The sequence below is a fragment of the Sarcophilus harrisii genome, chromosome 1 (genome assembly GCF_902635505.1).
Source record: "Sarcophilus harrisii chromosome 1, mSarHar1.11, whole genome shotgun sequence".
Lineage (NCBI taxonomy): Eukaryota > Metazoa > Chordata > Mammalia > Dasyuromorphia > Dasyuridae > Sarcophilus > Sarcophilus harrisii.
This window is the reverse complement of record NC_045426.1, coordinates 87,253,930-87,273,387: the sequence shown is the minus strand read 5'-3', so window position 1 is coordinate 87,273,387 and position 19,458 is coordinate 87,253,930. Positions and strand designations below refer to the sequence as shown.

Genomic DNA, 19,458 nt, shown 5'->3' with positions numbered 1-19,458 from the left:
TTTAAGGATGGGTAAAGAAAAAAATTAAAGAGATTTGAAAGAGTTTGAAGAAGAAATCAGTTACTGACTGGCTGTGAAGACAAGGAAGGAGAGAGTCTGGGTGCCTGGGAGGAGAATGGTGTCAAAATTGGGAAAAGATTCAGCTTTGGGGAAATGAGGATGACCTCAGGCTAGAATGTGTATAGTTGGGACATAAGTTGCAGTTAGCTAAAGGTAATCACACGTCCTGAACTGGAAGGGAACCAACAGCTTAATCTAGAAAGTAAAACTGTAGCCTAGAAGTGACAAATCTGATCAAGGGAGAGAATGAAAAGAAAGACTAGAAGAAGGGCCAGGATAGAGCCTTGGGAGCTCAGGGGCAGGAGAAATAGAATGAGCTTGCAGAGGAGACAGAGAAGGAGCAGTCAGACAGAGGAAGAGAGCAGGGTCACAGAAAACAGGATGTCCTACAAATAGCTATTCACTGCTACAATCTCAGCCTGTATGGGAGCACAGAGACCATCTAGTCTGACTTGTATTTGAGCAGGAATCCTCTGCACAACATCCCTGCAGAGGAGTAGGTCAATTTTTGATTGCTGACCTTCAGTGACACTGTCCCACCACCCTGATCCCACTGTGTCCAGTGCAGTCCATTTTACAATGGGATAGCTTCAACAATTTGGAGGCTTTTTACCTTATTATTTAGATGAAATCATTCTCTCTACAACTTCTGCCCATCAGCAGAAAAGGATTCACTCAAGGAGATTAAGGAAGGGTCAGAGAGACCCATGAGGGAAAAGAAAATCTTCAAAAGGAAGGGATAGTCAAGAGTGGTAAAAAGCTACAAATATGAAAGAGGTCTGAGAATTCCCTGCCATCATCCATTTTTAGGATCATGTTCTGCTTCACAGCCCTGACTAGGAGAGAGATATCCACCAAGCCTAATGTCTCCTTCATAACTGTCCAGCACTGGGATCTGCTGTAGCATGCTATATTCAACAGTGATGGCTGCCCCACCTGGTCTCATCCTGCCCCATTTTCCTGAGGACTCCTTCTGTCTCCTCCTTCACAGCCTTCAGAGCCTCAGGATTCTTCAGGAGGAAGAGGAGGGCCCAGAAGGACACAACATCCGGCTTACTCTGGGAAGCCCAGAGCATTAGTAAGTTAAAGTGGCTCAGTGCTTTCTCAGGCACTCCTTCATCAGCCTGCTGCTCCTGAGCAGAACAGAATCATCCATTCATATAATTCCTCTCCATGATATGCTGTGAAGAGAGGATATCCCAGATGAAGTATCTGAATCTCCTCATTTTTTGCTTCTTCTTTGGAAGCAGCATAGAGAAAAACACCCGGGGAAAGAGAGTGTCAAGGTTCCTGAATTCCTCAAAGATTTTCTGGGATTGAAACAGTCCTGAGTATGGCCTGCCTTGCCATTGTAGGGAGATCCCTAAACAAAGCCAGGTAACCCATTCTAAAGACAAGGTTTTGCAATAAAGTATTGCAATAGTCCTTCCTGCTTCCACTCCTGGAGTCCTGGTCTCCTATCAGCATCAGGTTCTAACATCAGGATTTGCAGACTATTCATCATGTCCTGGGTCATACCAACTACATACTATCAAAGGCTTTAAGTTATTTCTCATTATATGTCTGAATTTTTTGTTCTTTGAACTCAAAGAATACCCAATCAATTATTACCTTGGAACAGTTCAGCTTGCTTCTGTTATCCTTCAGAATGGCATCAAAAGAGAAATGAATTGTGCCAAATATGAAGTAACTGGCCAGCAATCTGAACAGTGAAGATGTTCCCATGACTTGCATCCTGTTCAGGAAACTGGAAGCATCCTTATAAAAAAAAACAGCTCACATTGTAGGCTGATTGGATTGGCTTCTCTCTTCTTAGAATTTTAGTTTATGTGCTTGGCAAACCGACAGTATTACCATTTCTGAACACTTAACCAGCAAAAGAGTCTGTTGCCCGTTGACATTTATATGTATATGTATGTGTGTGTACACACACACACACTGTGAAAGTTGTCATTGTTTATTTGTGCAGATGTGCTCGGCTTTCACAAACCTCAGATTCCACATTTGGAAAAATCAAATACCTCTTTTTGTTGTTGTTGTTGTTGAACTACCATAATCTGTAAATACATCCTTAAACATTTATTCTCTTAGCACTGACAGAAAAGCACCAGGCAAAAGTGCTTTTTTTTTTTTTTTTTTTGGAGCTGCCAAGGTTGATTGTATGTTTGCTGATTATTTATGATCTGAAATAATACATGTTTTCTTTGGAGAAGACATTTTGTTACATAATGATGACTTTTTTTTTATATACAAGCAGAATAAATTATGACACTTCTATTGGAAAAAAAAATTACGGAGCCATAGTCAAGCTTACCCAGGATCTGGCAGCTTCTACAAGAAAGGATCAGAGGGCCTGGAATACCTTATTTGGGAATTCAAAGGACCTGGGATTACAACCAAAACTGAGCAGCAAAACTGAGTATCTTCATTCAGGGGAAGAGATGGATTTTCAATAAAAGGACTTTCAAATATTTCTATTGAAAAGACAAAAAGTACACAGAAAATTTGATATTCAAACACAGGTCTCAGGAGAAGCATAGATATGTAAACAGGAAAGAAAGCTCCCACACACATTATTTAAAGGTTAAACTTTTTACATCCTTAGATGTGAAAATGATAGTTGTAACTCTCGAGAATTGTATCTCTTATTGGGGCAGTTAGAGGGAGCATACAAAGACAAAGAGTGTGGGTATAAAATGACTCTGATGTGATAATATTAAAGAAAAAACATTAAGGATTGGAAATGGATAATACTGGGAGAAGAAGAAAGGGGAGATAAAATGGTATAAATTAGATGGCATGAAAAGGCACAAAAGACGTATTACAATAGAGGGAGAAAAGGCAGAGGGATGAGCATTATCTGAAGCTTAATTTCATCAGTTTGGGCTCAAAGAGGGAATAAATATTCAGTCAGCTGGGCATAGAAATTTATGTTACAGGGCAGCTACTTGACACAGTGACTAGAGCACCAGCCCTGAAGTCAGGAGGATATGAGTTCAAATCTGCTCTCAGGCACTTAACAGTCCCCATTTACTGCAATTTCCTCATGTATAAAATGAGTTGGAGAAGGAAATGGCAAACCACTCCAGGACCTTTGCCAATGAAACCCCAAATGAAGTCATGAAGAGTTGGACATATCTGAAAAACAACAATGACAACATCAGTAAGTAATCTTCTTGAGGGAAGGAAGTACCTTTGCTTTTGTCAGTGCCTTGAACACAGCAAATGCTTAAGTTGAACCTATATCTTGAACTAAAATGCTTTTGAAAATTGTACCAAGCTCCTGAATAATATGGAAAATCTGCACTGTGCAGCAAAAATCAACCATCACAGACAGAAAACTTTGGTAGTCTATGCATTACTGTATCATGTTTTTCCTGTGATTAGATGTCCTGTGATAGAGCCAATGGAATCTATTCATTTAGACATATATACATACAAAGAAACATATTTCTAAAATATGTATATATAAAAATACACAAATAGACACACACAAATACACACACACACACATACACTTGTATCTAATGCAAGATGCCATGCAAAGGCAAGTCCCTTGACACAGGATCATAGATAAACACAAGGGCACAAACTTTTACTTATATCTTGAAGTCTAGAATTGACATTTTGGTTTCAAAGAAGTGTATCCAGACTTGGGAGGGGGTTATTTCAATAATCGTAATCTTTGACTCATGTCCTATCCAAGGTTTCCCCTGAAAACATAAAAAAGTGACTCATTTAGCCCTTCCCCAGAATTTCTTCTGGGATCATCAGAATATAGCTCATATCTACTTCTCTATAGAAAAGCTAAAAGGGTTTCCTTGTTCATGTAAGCACTCAGCCTAACAAAGCATTAAAGATAAAAGCTTTATTTAACATAACTTAAAAAAAAAACAACATAAAACAGAGAATTTGTACTTGAACTCAAAAACAATCAAGTCAACCTTTCTCTGAGATGCCTTAACTTTCTCCGGGGACTTCCAGACTTTTCATGATATTTAATCTAAGGAAGGAGTGCTTCTAGGGGAAATTGACCCTTTCTTTCCTGAGGGAGTTCTGTTTAATTGAGGTTCACTCCCCTTACCCAGTAAAGAAAAGAATTTGGAGTTAGCAGTATCAGCCTATTTTCTACATTTCTCCCAGTGACTTGTCTAGTCACTCTAACAAATTATGACCCTGAGGTAGTTTCCCAATCCCTCCATCCTACTCCAGAAAATATTTACATTGATAATCTTTTCCCCCTACTCCTACCTCTATCTTTACAGTATCAGTGAAGGACAGGTATGGATGGGTTAAGGTCCAGATTTGCTTCTCAACTGATCATTAATTGGTGGCAGAAAACAAAACTCAGAACCCTAAAAAGAATTGCTCCATCTAGTGTCTATAAGTTTTACCTTTATAATGTTCAAACAAAGGAAAAGAAATATAACTGCTTGGCCAGCACAGAGGCAGTTTCTAGAAATGTGGGTTTCTTGAGATTTATAACAGAAGAAAATTCCTTACATTAATCTTTGGGGTTTTTTTAACATGTTACCTTTAAAAAAATTGATAGTATGTTATTTTTCTAATTACATGTAAAGATGGTTTTTAACATTACTTTTTGTAAGATTTTGGATTCCATGACAAGCATTACATGTAATGGGGACAACCTAGAAGCATTCCCAATAAGATCAGGAATGAAATAAGGTTGCCCACTACCACCACTACGATTCAATATTGTACGAGAAATGTTAGCTTTAGTAATAAGAGAAGAAAAAGAAATTGAAGGAATTAGAGTAGGTAATGAGGAAACAAAATTATCACTCTTTGCAGATGATATGATGGTATAGTTAGAAAATCCTAAACAATCAACTAAAAAACTACTAGAAAAAATTAACAACTTTAAGAAAGTTGCAGGATATTTAAAAACCAACATAAATCATCGGCATTTCTATATGTTACCAACCAAGTCCAGCAGCAAGAGATAGAAAGAGAAATCCCATTTAAAATAACTGGATAGAGGCAACTACTTAGCATAGTGGATAGAGCATCAGCTCTGAAATCAGAAGGACCTGAGTTCAAATCTAAACTCAGACACTTAACACTTCCTGGCTGTGTGACTCTGGGAAAGTCACTTAATCCCAATTGCCTCAGCAAAGATAAATAAATAAAATAAAATAACTGGATAATATAAAATATATAGGGGTCTGCCATCCAAAACAGAGCCAGGAACTACATGAACACAATTATAAAATATTTTTCATACAAATAAAGTTAGATGTAAACAATTGGAAGAATATGAAGTTCTCATGGGTAGGTCAAGTTAATATAATAAAAAAATGACAATTCCACCTAAATTAATCTACATATTCAGTGCCATACCAATCAAACTGCCAAGAAATTACTTTATAAAGGTAGAAAAAATAATAACAATTCATCCAGAAGAACAAAGATCAAGAATTTCAATGAATTAATGAACAAAAAATGCAAAGGAAGGTTGCCTGCTGTACCAGACCTAAAACTATATTATAAAGCAAGAGTCTTCAAAACCATTTGGTATTGGCTAAGAAATAGATAGTATATCAGTGAAATTGATTAGGTTCACCAGCCTATATGTGATTATAGTCACCTATAGTTAATGACCATAGTAATCTAGTTTTTGATAAATCCAACGACTCCAGCTTCTGGGATAAGAACTCACTATTTGACAAAAATTGGTGGGAAAACAGTAAAATAGTATGGTAGAAACTAGGCATTGACCAATGCTTAACATTCTATACCAAGATAAGGTGGACATGGATTCCTACTGAAAGGAAGGATGATAAAGGATGATCCTATAAGGAAATTAGTAGAACTAAGTAGAGGATAGTCTACTTCCCAGATCAGTAGAGAAGGAAGGAATTTATGGCTAAAGAAGAACTAGAGAACATTATGAAATGCAAAGTGAATAATTTTCATTATATTAAATTAAAAATTTTTTGTACAGACAAAATCAATGAAGCCAGGATTAGAAGGGAAGCAGAAAACTGGGAAGGAAATTCTATATTCAGTGTTTCCGATAAAGGCCTCACTTCTAAAATATATAGAGAATGGACTCAAATTTATGAGAATATAAGCTATTCTCCAATTGATAAATGGTCAAAAGATATGAGCAGACAATTTTCAAATGAAGAAATTAAAGCTATTTCTAGTGACATGAAAAAATACTCTAAATCTAGAGAAATGCAAATTAAGATAACTCTGAGATACCACCTCACACCATTCAGAATGGATAACATGACAGGAAAAGATAATAGATAAATGTTACAGGGAAAAACTGGGACACTAATACATTGTTGGTGGAGTTGTGAACTGATCCAATTGTTCTGGAGAACAATTTGAAACTATGCCCAAAGGGCTGTCAAACTGCGTATACCCTTTGAGCTAACAGTGTCTCTACTGGATCTGTATTCCAAAGAGATCATAAAAAGGAGAATAGAACCCACAGTGCAAAAAAATTTTGTAGCAACCCTTTTTGTAGTAGCAAGGAGCTGAAAATTAAGTGGATGCCTATCAGTTGGGGAATGGCCAAATAAGTTATAATATATGAATGCAATAGAAAATTATTTTCTATAAAAAATAATGAGCAGGATGATTTCAGAACAACCTGGAAATATTTAGATGAAATGATACTAAATGAAGTGAGTACAATCAAGAAAACATTATATACAGCAAGAACAAGGTTATGTGATGGCCTTGGCTCTTTTCAATGATGAGGTGATTCAAAGCAGTTCCAATAGATTTGTAATGGAAAGAGCCATCCCTGTCCGGAGAGAGGACTGAAGAGACTGGATCACAGCACAGAATTTTCACCTTTTTGTCATCGTTATTGTTTGTTTGCTTACTTTTTTTTCTTTCATGTTTTTTTCCCTTTTGATATGATTTGTCTTGTGCAGCATGACAAATAGGGAAATATGTTTAGAAGAACGGCACATCCTCTATTGAATTATTTGCTATCTAGGGAAGAAGATAATTGGGAGAGAGGAAGAAAAATTTGTAACACAAGGTTTTTGCATGGGTAAATGTTGAAAACTAACTTTGTATATATTATGAAAATAAAAAGCTATTTTTTAAAAGATTTTATTTAAAAATTTTTGAATTCCAAATTTTTCTTCTCCCTTCCTCCCTTATTGTGATGACCGTGTTAGCACCCTGGATACTTTAGAATCAGCCAGAATCAGGATAAGCAAAAGTCCTTGATCTTTATTCTTTGTGGATGTGAGAGGAATGGCCATACAAATCCAGCCAGGAGTCATTCTGGATTTCTTACTCCACCCTCCAATCCCTATTCCCAATCTCTCTATACACCAACAGATCCAGCCTGCACAGAATGGTGGGGCAGGCCATTTTATGCCATTAGCATATGCTAATAGAGTATTGTCCAATTGGTAATTAGCCTTAAGTGCTTGCTTGTCTGAACCTCAGTGCATGAACTCAAGAGTTTCAGCCCTTTACACCTTATCTTTCCTTTCTACAAGACAGCGAGAAATATGATATAGGTTATACATGTACAATTATTTTTAACATAGTTCCATATAAGTCATGTTGGGAAAGAAAAATTAGAACAAAAGGAAAAAACCATGAGAAAGAAAAAAAATTAAAGCAAAACAAAACTCCCCAATAAAGGTGTAAATAATATGCTTTCATCTTCTTTTGGACCTCATACTTCTTTCCCTGGATGCCATTAGCATTTTCCACTCCAAGTTTATTGGAATTGTCTTGGATCACTATATTGCTGAGAAGAGCTAGTCTATCAAAGCTGATCATGACACAATTTTGTTATTGTGTACAATGTTCTCCTAGTTCTGCTCACTCCGCATCAGTTCATGTTAGTCTTTCCAGGCTTTTCTGAAATCAGACTGTCCATCATTTCTTACAGAACAATAGCATTCAATTCCATTCATGTATACCATAACTTATTCAGCCATTCCTCAGTTGCTAGGCATTCACTCAATTTCCAGTTTCTTGTCACTACAAAAAGAGCAGCCATAAACATTTTTCCAGCTATGGATCCTTTACCTTCTAATGATCTCTTTGGGATACAGACCCTGAGACAGTTGGATCAGACGCGCAGTTTGATAGCCCTTTGGGCATAGTTGCAAATTGCTCTCCAGAATGGCTGGATCAGTTCACAATCCCACCAACAATGAATGGGGGTCCCAGGTTTCCTACAATATTTGCACTGACCCTTCTTTGGGATCAGCATAATTTGGAGTCCTGAATTACGCCTTGAACAAATCTAATCTCTAAACCACAGGTCTCACCTCTCAGACACACGGGGCTAGGTGACTGGGATATTAGCTACACTTCCCCCAGTTTCCCAAATCAGTGTATGGATAAACACTGTTTTTTAAGCATTCTCAGGAGGTGAAATAGTCAAGCCTACTGTGCCCAGAGGCAAAGATTCTATAGGCCAGATAGGGACAGATTTCACTTCTTCAGGGGCTATTTCAGTAGTCTCAGCTGCATACAACTCCTTTCTCCCTTTCTCCCATCAGGTTGCTTCTCAGTTGATTGATCATGTTGAAGTACTGAACTTCTAAAATCTCTCTGGGTGTAGCATCAGTTACCATCATGCCCCAAGTGTTCTTTTGCCTGGGGTCCTAGAGCTGAGCCCCACGTCCTGTTTCCCTGAGTCAATCTATATTATAATGCCCAATGGAAGCTTCTGTTTCATTTTGGACATGGGCTTTTGGGTCTTGTTCTCTCACCCTGTTTTTTCACTCTATTTTTATGCCAACATTGAGCTTTCAAATGCCCAACTTTACCACACTGAAAGCATTGGCAAGTCTCTCTGGAAGTCCCTTGCCAAAAGGGACCCTTTCTTTCTATGTTCAGATCTTGGGAAGTCTGCATCATAGCCTGGCTATAAAACGTATTTGTGCCTAGGGTGGCACAGCATCTTATGATTTCATCTAAAGGAGCATCCTTGTGTAGTCCTAGTATAATTCTTCTACAAACCTCATTAGCCTTTTTTTTTAAGCAAGTTGTCTTATCATAATTTCTGTTGCTACATTTTCACCAATAGTTTGTATGACAGCTATCTGCAGACATCCCACAAAATCAGCAAAGGTTCATTGGGACCTTGTGCTATTTTTGTGAAGGCTTCCCCTCTAGCTTGACTTCCTAGGAGGGTGGTCCATGCTTTGATAGCAGCAGAAGCAATTTGTTCATATGCTGTCAAAGGGTAATTAATCTGCATGAAAGTGTCTGCATAATGACCTACACTTGTTAGTTGGTCAGAAGTGACTGGTATATTAACTCCACATTGCCTATTTCATTGGGCTTGTATTCTACAGAGTTCACTATACTTATAAAGCTACAAGTTTTGTCCAGGTTCTAAACATGTCCTTGCTATAGATTTTCAATCACCTAGGGGTTAAAATTCAAGAAATTCAAAAGCCAAATTCTCTAATAACATCTTAACATAGGACAATGTAGACCCATAAAGAATGCAAGGCTTTTTCAGATCTTTGATAATTTCCAAATTAAACAGAGTGTATTTTCTTTTTTCTTGACCTGAAGAGTCAAACTCTTCGATCACAGGGTATGTGTAAGGGTCAGAGGAGAAAGATCAAGTTCAGTGAAAACAGGAAGTAAACAAGCTGTAATGCTTGAGACCCCTGGAAATGATTTGCTGTGAGCAAAACCGGGACACCTGTTCCACCAAAGGGAACTTTGACCATATTGAGATTGTTTCTCCTTCTCTGATTAGCTATGCATGTGATCTCATAAACCCTATTTAAGTTCAAAGGAGAAGGAAGTCACTCTCTTTTTAACCTGGTGTTCACCTGAGAGTTCACAGGAGATCAGAGGCAGGATGTGAACACATGAATAAAAGACTTTTAGTTTACATGGCTGTTCTTGAGCATGGTACTGGTATTTAAACTACTGTTCCTTTGGAGGAGATATGGGAAAACTGGGACACTGATACATTGTTGGTGGAATTGTGAATACATCCAGCCATTCTGGAGAGCAATTTGGAATTATGCTAAAAAAAAGCTATCAAATTGTGCATACCCTTTGATCCAGCAGTGTTACTACTGGGCTTATATCTCAAAGAGATACTAAAGAAGGGAAAGGGACCTATATGTGCAAGAATGTTCGTAGCAGCCCTCTTTGTAGTGGCCAGAAGCTGGAAACTGAGTGGATGCCAATCAATTGGAGAATGGCTAAATAAATTGTGGTATATGAATGTTATGGAATATTATTGTTCTGTAAGAAATGACCAGCAGGATGATTTCAGAAAGGCCTGGAGAGACTTACATGAACTGATGCTGAGTGAAATGAGTAAGACCAGAAGATCATTATTTACTTCAACAATACTATATGATGATCAATTTTAATGGACATGGCCCACTTCAACAATGAGATGAACCAAATCAGTTCCAATAGAGCAGTAATGAACTGAACCAGCTACACCCAGGGAAAGAACTCTGGGAGATGACTATGAACCACTACATAGAATTCCCTCTATTCTATGTAGAATTCCTCTACATTCTAATACCTCTATTTTTGTCCACCTGCATTTTTTATTTCCTTCACAGGCTAATTGTATACTATTTCACAGTCCGACTCTTTTTATACAGCAAAATAACTGTTTGGACATGTATACATATATTTTATTTAACTTATACTTTAACATATTTAATATGTATTGGTCAACTTGCCATTGGGGAAAGGGTAGAGGAAAAGGAGGGGGAAAAAGTTCAAACAAAAGGATTTATTTGCAACTGTCAATGCTGAAAAATTACCTCTGCATATATTTGTAAATAAAAAGCAACAATAAAAAAATAATAAAAAATAAACTACTGTTCTTATGAAACAGTGGCTCGAGATCTCTGAAGACCTCAGAAGGAGGTAAGCTTGGTAAAATTGGTTTAAGCACTGCAAAAGACAGTGACCAGAGATTTCTCTGAGGGCCTAGGAATTAGGAGATACTAGCAATGTAAATGCAGAGCAGTACAAGGGTGTTCACAAGTGAAGTGAATGCCTAAAGTTAACCATTTACAAGTATGCTTCTATTCTCAAATCAGATGTATCTTGTCTTTCCTCTTTAGCTTAAATTAGTGCCTTTTATAATTGTGTCATAGGGGGTGGAAAAAGTTGCTGCATGGATAGTGCTGATGGTGTCACTGCTCTTCCCCCTCCTCTTCCTTCCTCTACCACGAAGGAGAAATGGAGGGGGAAGGGTCAAGAGATGGGGAATGCCCTAATGGTGCCTGCTGGGGTGTAACTGAGCTGTGAAAATGAGAAGCATTACACCCCTTAAGTTCATCAGCTCTGTTCTTGTCCAATTCTCCATTCTTTTCAACTGCTTTGGCAGTACCATTCCCTTCCTCCTCTTTCTCCTCACACTTCCTTGTCTGGCTGTTCTTGTTAGAACTTTTCCTTTTTTTTAGAACTTGTGGGATTCTCTAAAGCCAATTATATTATAATGTACATAAGGGATGTTTCTTCAGGAATTGAATCAGAACCCATAGTTTCATAACATTCAATTAGTAGCTCTCCCACTAGTTCCTCCATATCTGCCTCTAATTTTTGTTCCTTAGAGAATCAAAGAGACGTGCACTCTAATATATTTAAGATCCATTGATCTGCTTCCATGTTACCAACAAACCTGCTTCTTTATTAACCTAACTATGCATTCTACATGCTTCCCTTGGGGTGGGGGAGGCTCTTTTCTTAGTATTTGCCCCATTTCAACTAAAAACAAAAATGACTAGTTTAACTTTTACCAAAGTTTCCTGCTTGTCTATTTTTATATTCACTCTATTTCCAGTTCCCAAGGGACTTCTCCATTGACCTCAGCTGATTGCATCAGTTGAGGTGATTTGTGCCCTGCTTTGCAAGGCCCTGCATTTCTAGGGTCCCATATCTGGTCACCAAAAATGTAAAGTCCAGATTAGCTCTCTGGAGGACCTCAGGATGAGCCTGACTCCTTGGTCTTAGTGGAGGTGTAAAGGAGGCAGGAGGGCCAAGTGGCTGGTCAAAGATGGAGTCTGGAATCTGGTGTCTTCTCTTGTGTCTGTGGCTGAGAATTGTGGCTGAGAGAGCATTTCCAGTTGTATCACATTAAGTACCACACTAAGTATGTGCTTAGCTAGAGAATCATTATCTCATCAATCACACTGAGTCTTAAGTATACCTTTTCAGAGTTCAAACTGTGAGGGATAGAAAATCCTATCCAAAAATGACTACTCAGAGACCTCTCAGAAGTAAAAAGCAGAAAAGTTGTTTATTTAATTAATTCTCATGAGAATGAGCAATTCCACTGTGAGGAGGGAAAGAGAGAGAGCTCACAGTAGAAGGCCTAAAGAAGGGGATAAGGTATACAGTTTTTATAGGGTTTAGATACAAAGGATTACATTATGAGTTGGAGAACATTAAGAATAGGTGCCCCCCCATCCCTTAATTGGATGTTATTCATGCCAAAAAAAGCAGATTCCTAGTTCTGGGAGGAACCATACATCGGGCAACTAATTGGCCAGATGTAGGTAACTTGAACAGTGATAAATGTCATCATTCAAGATTAAATACATATGTCTAAAATCTAAGTACATGTTGGCTACCACTCAACATACTCACGCAAGTCACAGAGACCTAGAGAAACTAAAAATACAGAAGAGGAAGTTAAATGTCCTTGGAAGTTCAGCTGCTGGAAGTTCTTCACCTTATCTTTATCACATACAGCTGCTGGAAGTTCTTCAACTACACACACACACACACAGCTCCCCTCTTCTAATATGTAAATGATTTTTATTGTATTGTCTATGAAGAACTTACACATTGCTCAAAGTCAGTTAACAGACTTACATATTGTTTGTCAAGTTCACTATCAGAATTATCTCCTTCCAGCACCCTCCAGCCTCTTTTCTGGGGGATCATCATCTTAATAGTATCCTCTGGATGCAATAATTTCGATAGGGACCGTTGAACTATTCTGGCTATTAAAGTAATTATACAGGGTAAACATAATAGTAACAATATAATACCACTGATTGCAATTAGTCCATACCATAAAAGTTGTTTCCACCAGCTACCATCAAATCAGGACCACCAACTATTAGAAAAAGGGGATTTCCACGCCTGTGCAAGCACATGAACTATTCTGCAATATTTTTTACCATTTGCCCATTATCATCCATTTGCATGCAACAAGTGGACAAATTTAATTTTCTACAGACTCCTCCTTCATCTGCTAGCAAATAATTTAAAACTAGTCGATGCTGTAAAACAGCTTCTTGTGTTTGAGTGACTTGATCAGCTAGCAAATCAAAAGCCTGAGCAGTGTGGCTAGTTGTTATCTCCAGAACTGCTTGTAATCTAATTAGCCTATTTAACATATATATATATTAGTGTCCTGTACCCCCAGCTTCCATCCTGAGCCCATGTGGCTGGCCCATACTCTTTGATGATTCTTTCTGGGAGCCATGTATTTCCCCATCCATTAGCATCATCTGTTTGAATCAGAGAAGTATCTATACTAGTCGTATTCCTAATTGTTTGTCACTATCTTCTGGAAGGAAGAAAAACTTGGGCCTTATTGTACTTGCATAAAAACTCCCAGTCCAATTTCTTGGGAGGCAAGTATATGCCATCTGGCTACAAATCCAATAGTGTCCCCTTAAAGCTGGGTTTTTCTCATGCCAGAAGATAAAAACTCCTGTTAAGGGTGGGAAATATATAACATCCCATGGGCCAAATGGTCCTCCTTTCATGGGTTTTGAATTACACTTCCAAAGTTGTTTTTCAGGCATCCAAGTGCAATTACAATCATTTTCCCCAGTAAAATCTATATTACTCCAAAAGTTACCAAATATTTTTCTAATAGTTCCGTTACTATTTTCCCACTTCCATCTCATTACAGTACTAGCAATACCTGGCTTTGTACTGTTTAACCTTAAACATCTCCATAAATCTCGGGGTGTCTGACTAGTTGGTTTCTTTTTAAATTCCTTCAAGCATTCTTCACTACCCTCTACTGCATGTTGATGAGTACATTTAATCACTGACCCATTGTCACAAACAATTCTTGTTTTATTCTATTTTTATATTTACTACAATCTATAATATCTACCTTCTCTGGCCGGTGGGTAAAAGTCCATTCTCATTTACTTTCTCCCGTCCAAGGCCCTGTGCCTGTTTCATTTAAACAATGTCCTCCTAGGACAGCATTAGTTAGTTTCCACTGATGCTCCTCCTGATCTGACCAAAATCCTGTACCATCATGTACAAATGACCTATTACTCAATATCCAGGCTGAAAATAAAGGGACAGGTACTCAGGGCCATCGTGTGAGTTGTTCGGGTCCCCTACATATCCAGCAGTCAGTCAATTTAAAGCTAATGGCTATTGTTTGGATCAGGGTTTGAAAGATATTTTCATACCCCACTGCTCTCGAGGTACCAGTACAAAAGGTGTACCCACATAAAATCATACATGCATATACAAGACACAGTCTCCAACCCCTTGGGTTTGGTTCACACCCCCATTCTTCCTAATAGTATATAATATCCCTAATTCCTAACAATACAGTTTAGCAAAATGTAATATCTACTACAAACAAGAAAAGTCCCAAGAGAGTTCCCCAAATGAGACAAGTCAAAAAGATTTTACATGCACAATTCATCAGTCTTTGCTAAGTTTCCTGTAATTTCAGCCACACTTTCAAGGTTCCTGGATCATTCTCTACTGCCCACTTCTTTGGCGCATCCACAGGACCTTTGACTCAAGTGTGATGTGTCCAATCTCTCTCTTTGGTGTGTATTGCTGTATCTGAAGTCAACAGGATCTGGAACAGTCCTTCCCAGCTCAGGGTCAGCTTGTCCTCTTTCCACATCCGAACCAGCACCCAGTCTCCAGGCTAGAACATATGCACTGTGAATCCTAAGGGAGGAGTCTCAGCAATAAGCCCTTTTAGTTGTAAAGTTTTCAGATGTTGCAGTAAAGACATGACATATTTCCTTAAAAACAAATCCTTGGTTTCAAATATTGGATCCAAGGAAGAATTTTGAATCCCTTTTGGATAAGGGTGACCATACAATACTCATAGGGTGATAATCCCACATCCCTCCGGGGTTTTGTTCTAATTCTTTATAAGGCAAGGGGAAGGCACTTGGTCCAGGGCAATTGTGTCTCAGCCAATTTAGTCAGTTGCTGTTTAATATCCTTATCCATCCTTTCCACTTTACCTGATGAGGGCAGATGCCATGAAGTATGTAAATCCCAGGATATTTCTAGAGCTCCGGCCACAGATCAGAGGATTTTAACTGTGAAATGGGTGTCTTGGTCTGAATCTACTTGCTCCACCAACCCATACCCTGGAATGATATATGCTCAAGGAGGACTTTTATGACTGCTGAGGCTGTTGCCCAGGCAAGGGGGGGGTGGCTTCCACCCATGAGGTCAGATGGTCCACTATGACCAACAGGTATTTGAGACGCCCCACTAGTGGCAGCTCGGTAAAGTACACCTGAATGCTTTGGAAAGGCCTGATACCAGGGGGCCTTCCTCCTTTCTGGACTTGTCATTGGGCTGCCCTATTCGTCCTCTGACAAACAGGATACCCACTGACCAGTTGCCTGATATTGTGTACAAGTCGGTGCCACCAACTTAGCACCACATCACACAGGTCTTGGACACCTCAATGACTGCCCTGATATAAATGTGGGAGTACATGTCTCATATCTGCTGCGGTCAGTACTTCTCTGCCGTCAGGGAGGAGTCAGTGCCCCTCTTTATCCTCCTGAGTGTCAAGGTTCTGGGTTTCCTGCTTCTCTTCTGGGTAAGGGAAGGTGGACGCATTGGAGGCAGAAATGCCAGAATTAGCACCATCTCCTTTGTACTTACAGATTGTTCTTCTCCAGCTCGTTTCCCCTCCTCATCTGCAAAGCAATTTCCCCTTGTCTCAAAGGAATCTCCTCTTTGGTGCCCCTGCACATGAATCACTGCAACATTCTTAGGTAACATAAGATTAGTCAAAATTTCAGTGACCAATGCCCTGTGTGCCAATCCCTTACCTTTACTATTTACCATTCCCCTTTCTTCCCATATTTTCCTCAATATTCCCAAATACAATTCCCCAGGCATGTTTTGAATCCATGTATATATATGATTCCATTCTTTCCTTCAAGCAATTTTAGGGCTTAATTTAATGCATATAATTCACAAGTTTGAGCTGACTACTCTTTTGGCAAGGATCCAGTTTGAACCAGAGTCAAGTCCTCCCCATCAACAATAGCATATCCATTTTTCCTTTTCCCCATTAACTACTCGTGAGGACCTGTCTATGAACCATTGAGCGCCTTCTAACAAAGGGGCCTCCTGCAAATCTTCCCTAATCTTAGTTTGATAATCAATCACATTTAGACAATCATGTTCAAGGGATACGTGTTCCCCAGGGGAAGCAGATAAGAACATGGCTGGATTAAGGTCATGGTCTGGTGAGAATACCAAATCATCTCTTTCCAGTAAAATTGCTTCATATTTTAAAATCCTTGAATCAGTTAGCCCCTTCCCGGCCCTTTCATTCAGAATTGATCGAACTTGGTGCGGGATACTCACTATTAAACTGCCCATAAAGGTTAACTTCCAACTTTCTTCTACCAAAAGTGCTGAAGCTGCCACTGCTTTAATACAATTAGGCCATCCCTTTGCCACTGGGTCTAACATTTTTGACAAAAAGCCTACTGGGTATCGCTGCCCTCCCCTTAATTGTGCCAGTACTCCTAAAGCCACCCTGTTTACCGTATTTACATATAAATGAAAAGGCTTTTCTAACGATGGCAAAAGTAATATAGGGGCTGACATCAACGCCTGTTTAAGTTGTTCAAAACTCTGTTCTCCTTCTGGATCCCATTGCACTATATCTGGTTTCTCTTCTAACAAGTGAGTATATAAAGACTTAGTTAATAATGCATATTCATCAATCCAGTTTCTATAATACCCCTCCAATCCTAGAAATTTTCCAGAGACTCTTTTTCATCCTAGCCTTAGGAATTCCAAGAATCCCCTCCACCCGTACAGGGTCTAATCTCTTTTTCCTTCACTTATACAATGACTTAAATATTTTACTTCACGTTTCACAAATTGCAATTTGTCTTAAGAAATTCTCAGTCCCCGTGTCCCTAAATAATTTAACAAACTGATAGTGACTTGAACAAGGTCACTCTTTTCTTCCCTGCCACAAGAGGATTATCTACATATTATGAGACTTTCAACAATAAGAAATTTATCCCAGAATGCTTACACAATTCTTATATACCCAAATATGTGTTCCATAAATTGAATATTATATCAATCATTTTGCCTTTTTTTAAAATACCCAATACATAGAAAAATCCCAAACTACATATTGTCCATAACAAAAACATTTTCAAAAGGACAGAGGCAAAAACTATTATCCTTGGAGTCCCTTTTAAATAATTGGCATCAATACAATTAATTAACCTTCCTATTTTTACATAAAAGAATCTGAAAAGTCTTTAAAAACATCAATTAAACCTTTTTGAAATAACCCTTTCAAAGTATATATCACATTTCTGATTCTTTAAACACAAAAACCATTATGTATCTAAAGAAACAAATGTTCAATCAATTAACATCTTGTAAGAGCAGTGTGTCCCCTTTAAATCAGTTTGCTTTCTTCAGCCAAAAGCGGCTTAAGCTTTCCACTGCTCTCTCCCCCTGCAAAAACACATCCCATCTCACAGCTAGGTCTCTCTGTGACCCTTCTGACTAGATGCTCCATTTAAACTATTAATTGCTTTTGTAAATCAGTCTCTCTTTTTCTCTTGTCTTTAAATCACCCCCTTTTTTAACTTTAAACTTTAAGATTCACAATTAATTTTGAACCAAATTTCATAAAACTTATAATATAGTTTACAAATTACCCAATACTTTTAAAAAGCAATATACCATTTATGTAGGGAGATACAAACATGACTCCCCCAAGGTAAACTACTGGCATTTTGTTTAATAACAATAATTTTGAATTTCAATTTGAAGTCCAACCAAATAATAAAAAAAAGAAAAGTTTTTCTCTTCAGTTGTAAAGGCCACAATATTCAAATAATTTTTAAGATTTTTATCCAGAATAAATCTAACCTGTGCAAGGCAACAGTAAAATTATTTCCCCTAATTTCAATTTTATTTCAATTTCAAAATTATAGTATCTCTTTAAAATATAGTAAGTTAGGGTTTTATTTCCACTAATTTCAATTTTATTTCAATTTCAAAATTATAGTATCTCTTTAAAATATAGTAAGTTCCCAAAACTCAATCAAATATTGCAGACAAACAATTACCCAGTTTAGTCTTCTTAAACTTTCTGTTCTCTAATACCATGAAGGCAAACTTACTAATAATGATCTTTTTTTCTTCTCCTGGCACAATTTTTTTTTTTTTTGGAAACACACTTAGTTTTCTCACAGGTCCAAGAAGTCAGAAAGCCCCCTGTTCAGCTAGTCACCTCTCTTAATCTATTTTTATTCCTCCCTTCAAATATCTGCAGTTTCTTGTTTCCAACATACCAATTTAAAATTATTTTAAAATTAACCCATACTTTAGTTTGTGAGATTTCCTGAAATCTACCTAGATATTCCATTCAAACTTCTTTTCTTTAGTAAGCCAGGAAAGAGTTAAGCACCAAATCCTTGCTTAACCTTTAGCTAGAGGGAGAGGGAGAGAGAAAAAGATTTTTCAAACTTCTTTTTCTTACCTAACCCACTGCCTGCAACACAGAGGCTGAATTCTTATCTCTTATGAGCTTGCTAACTTTTAACACAGAATAGAATGCAAAGCAGATAAACATACACACACAAACAGACCCAGAGCTCTATTTTTCTTGAATTTCCTAGCTAACGTCCTGACATAAATCTTTGGACTGCTTCTGTCCCATTTTACAACTTGGTCTCAAACCAAGTTGTCAGCGGAGGTCCTTCGTTACCCTCATGCCCGCAGTCACCCGAGAGAAGCCATCTTAGAAAGTCCTTTACCATTGGGTCAATAGCAGTCCACCAAAGCAATTTTTAGGAGGGCTAGTCCCTCGGGTCTCCCTTGACCCAGGCAATAGACCCCAGACTTTCCAAGCTCACCTTGAGAACACGTGTTTCTTTTCAGACTGCTGCTGCGGCCCGTCAGGACTCTATTTCTCCTTTTCATCTTCAATTCTGCTTTTTACTGAGTATCTCTACCTTGGGTCATTTGTCAGAGAGGGAGGGAGGCTACACACTCAGAGCCAGAGACCACGGAAAAACTAGCCGTGGGCACACCTATCCCCGTTCAGGGTGAGCAGCCGTCTCCCCCAAAGACTCATCCCAGACCAAGCCCCCAAAACTGTGAGAGATAGAAATCCTATCCAAAAATGACTATTCAGAG

General features: G+C 38.3%; 1 pseudogene; it reads right to left on the bottom strand.

Moving 5' to 3' along the window:
- Nucleotides 1-856: 856 nt before the first annotated feature.
- On the bottom strand, nucleotides 857-19,033 carry LOC105748981 (annotated as a pseudogene).
- Nucleotides 19,034-19,458: the final 425 nt, after the last annotated feature.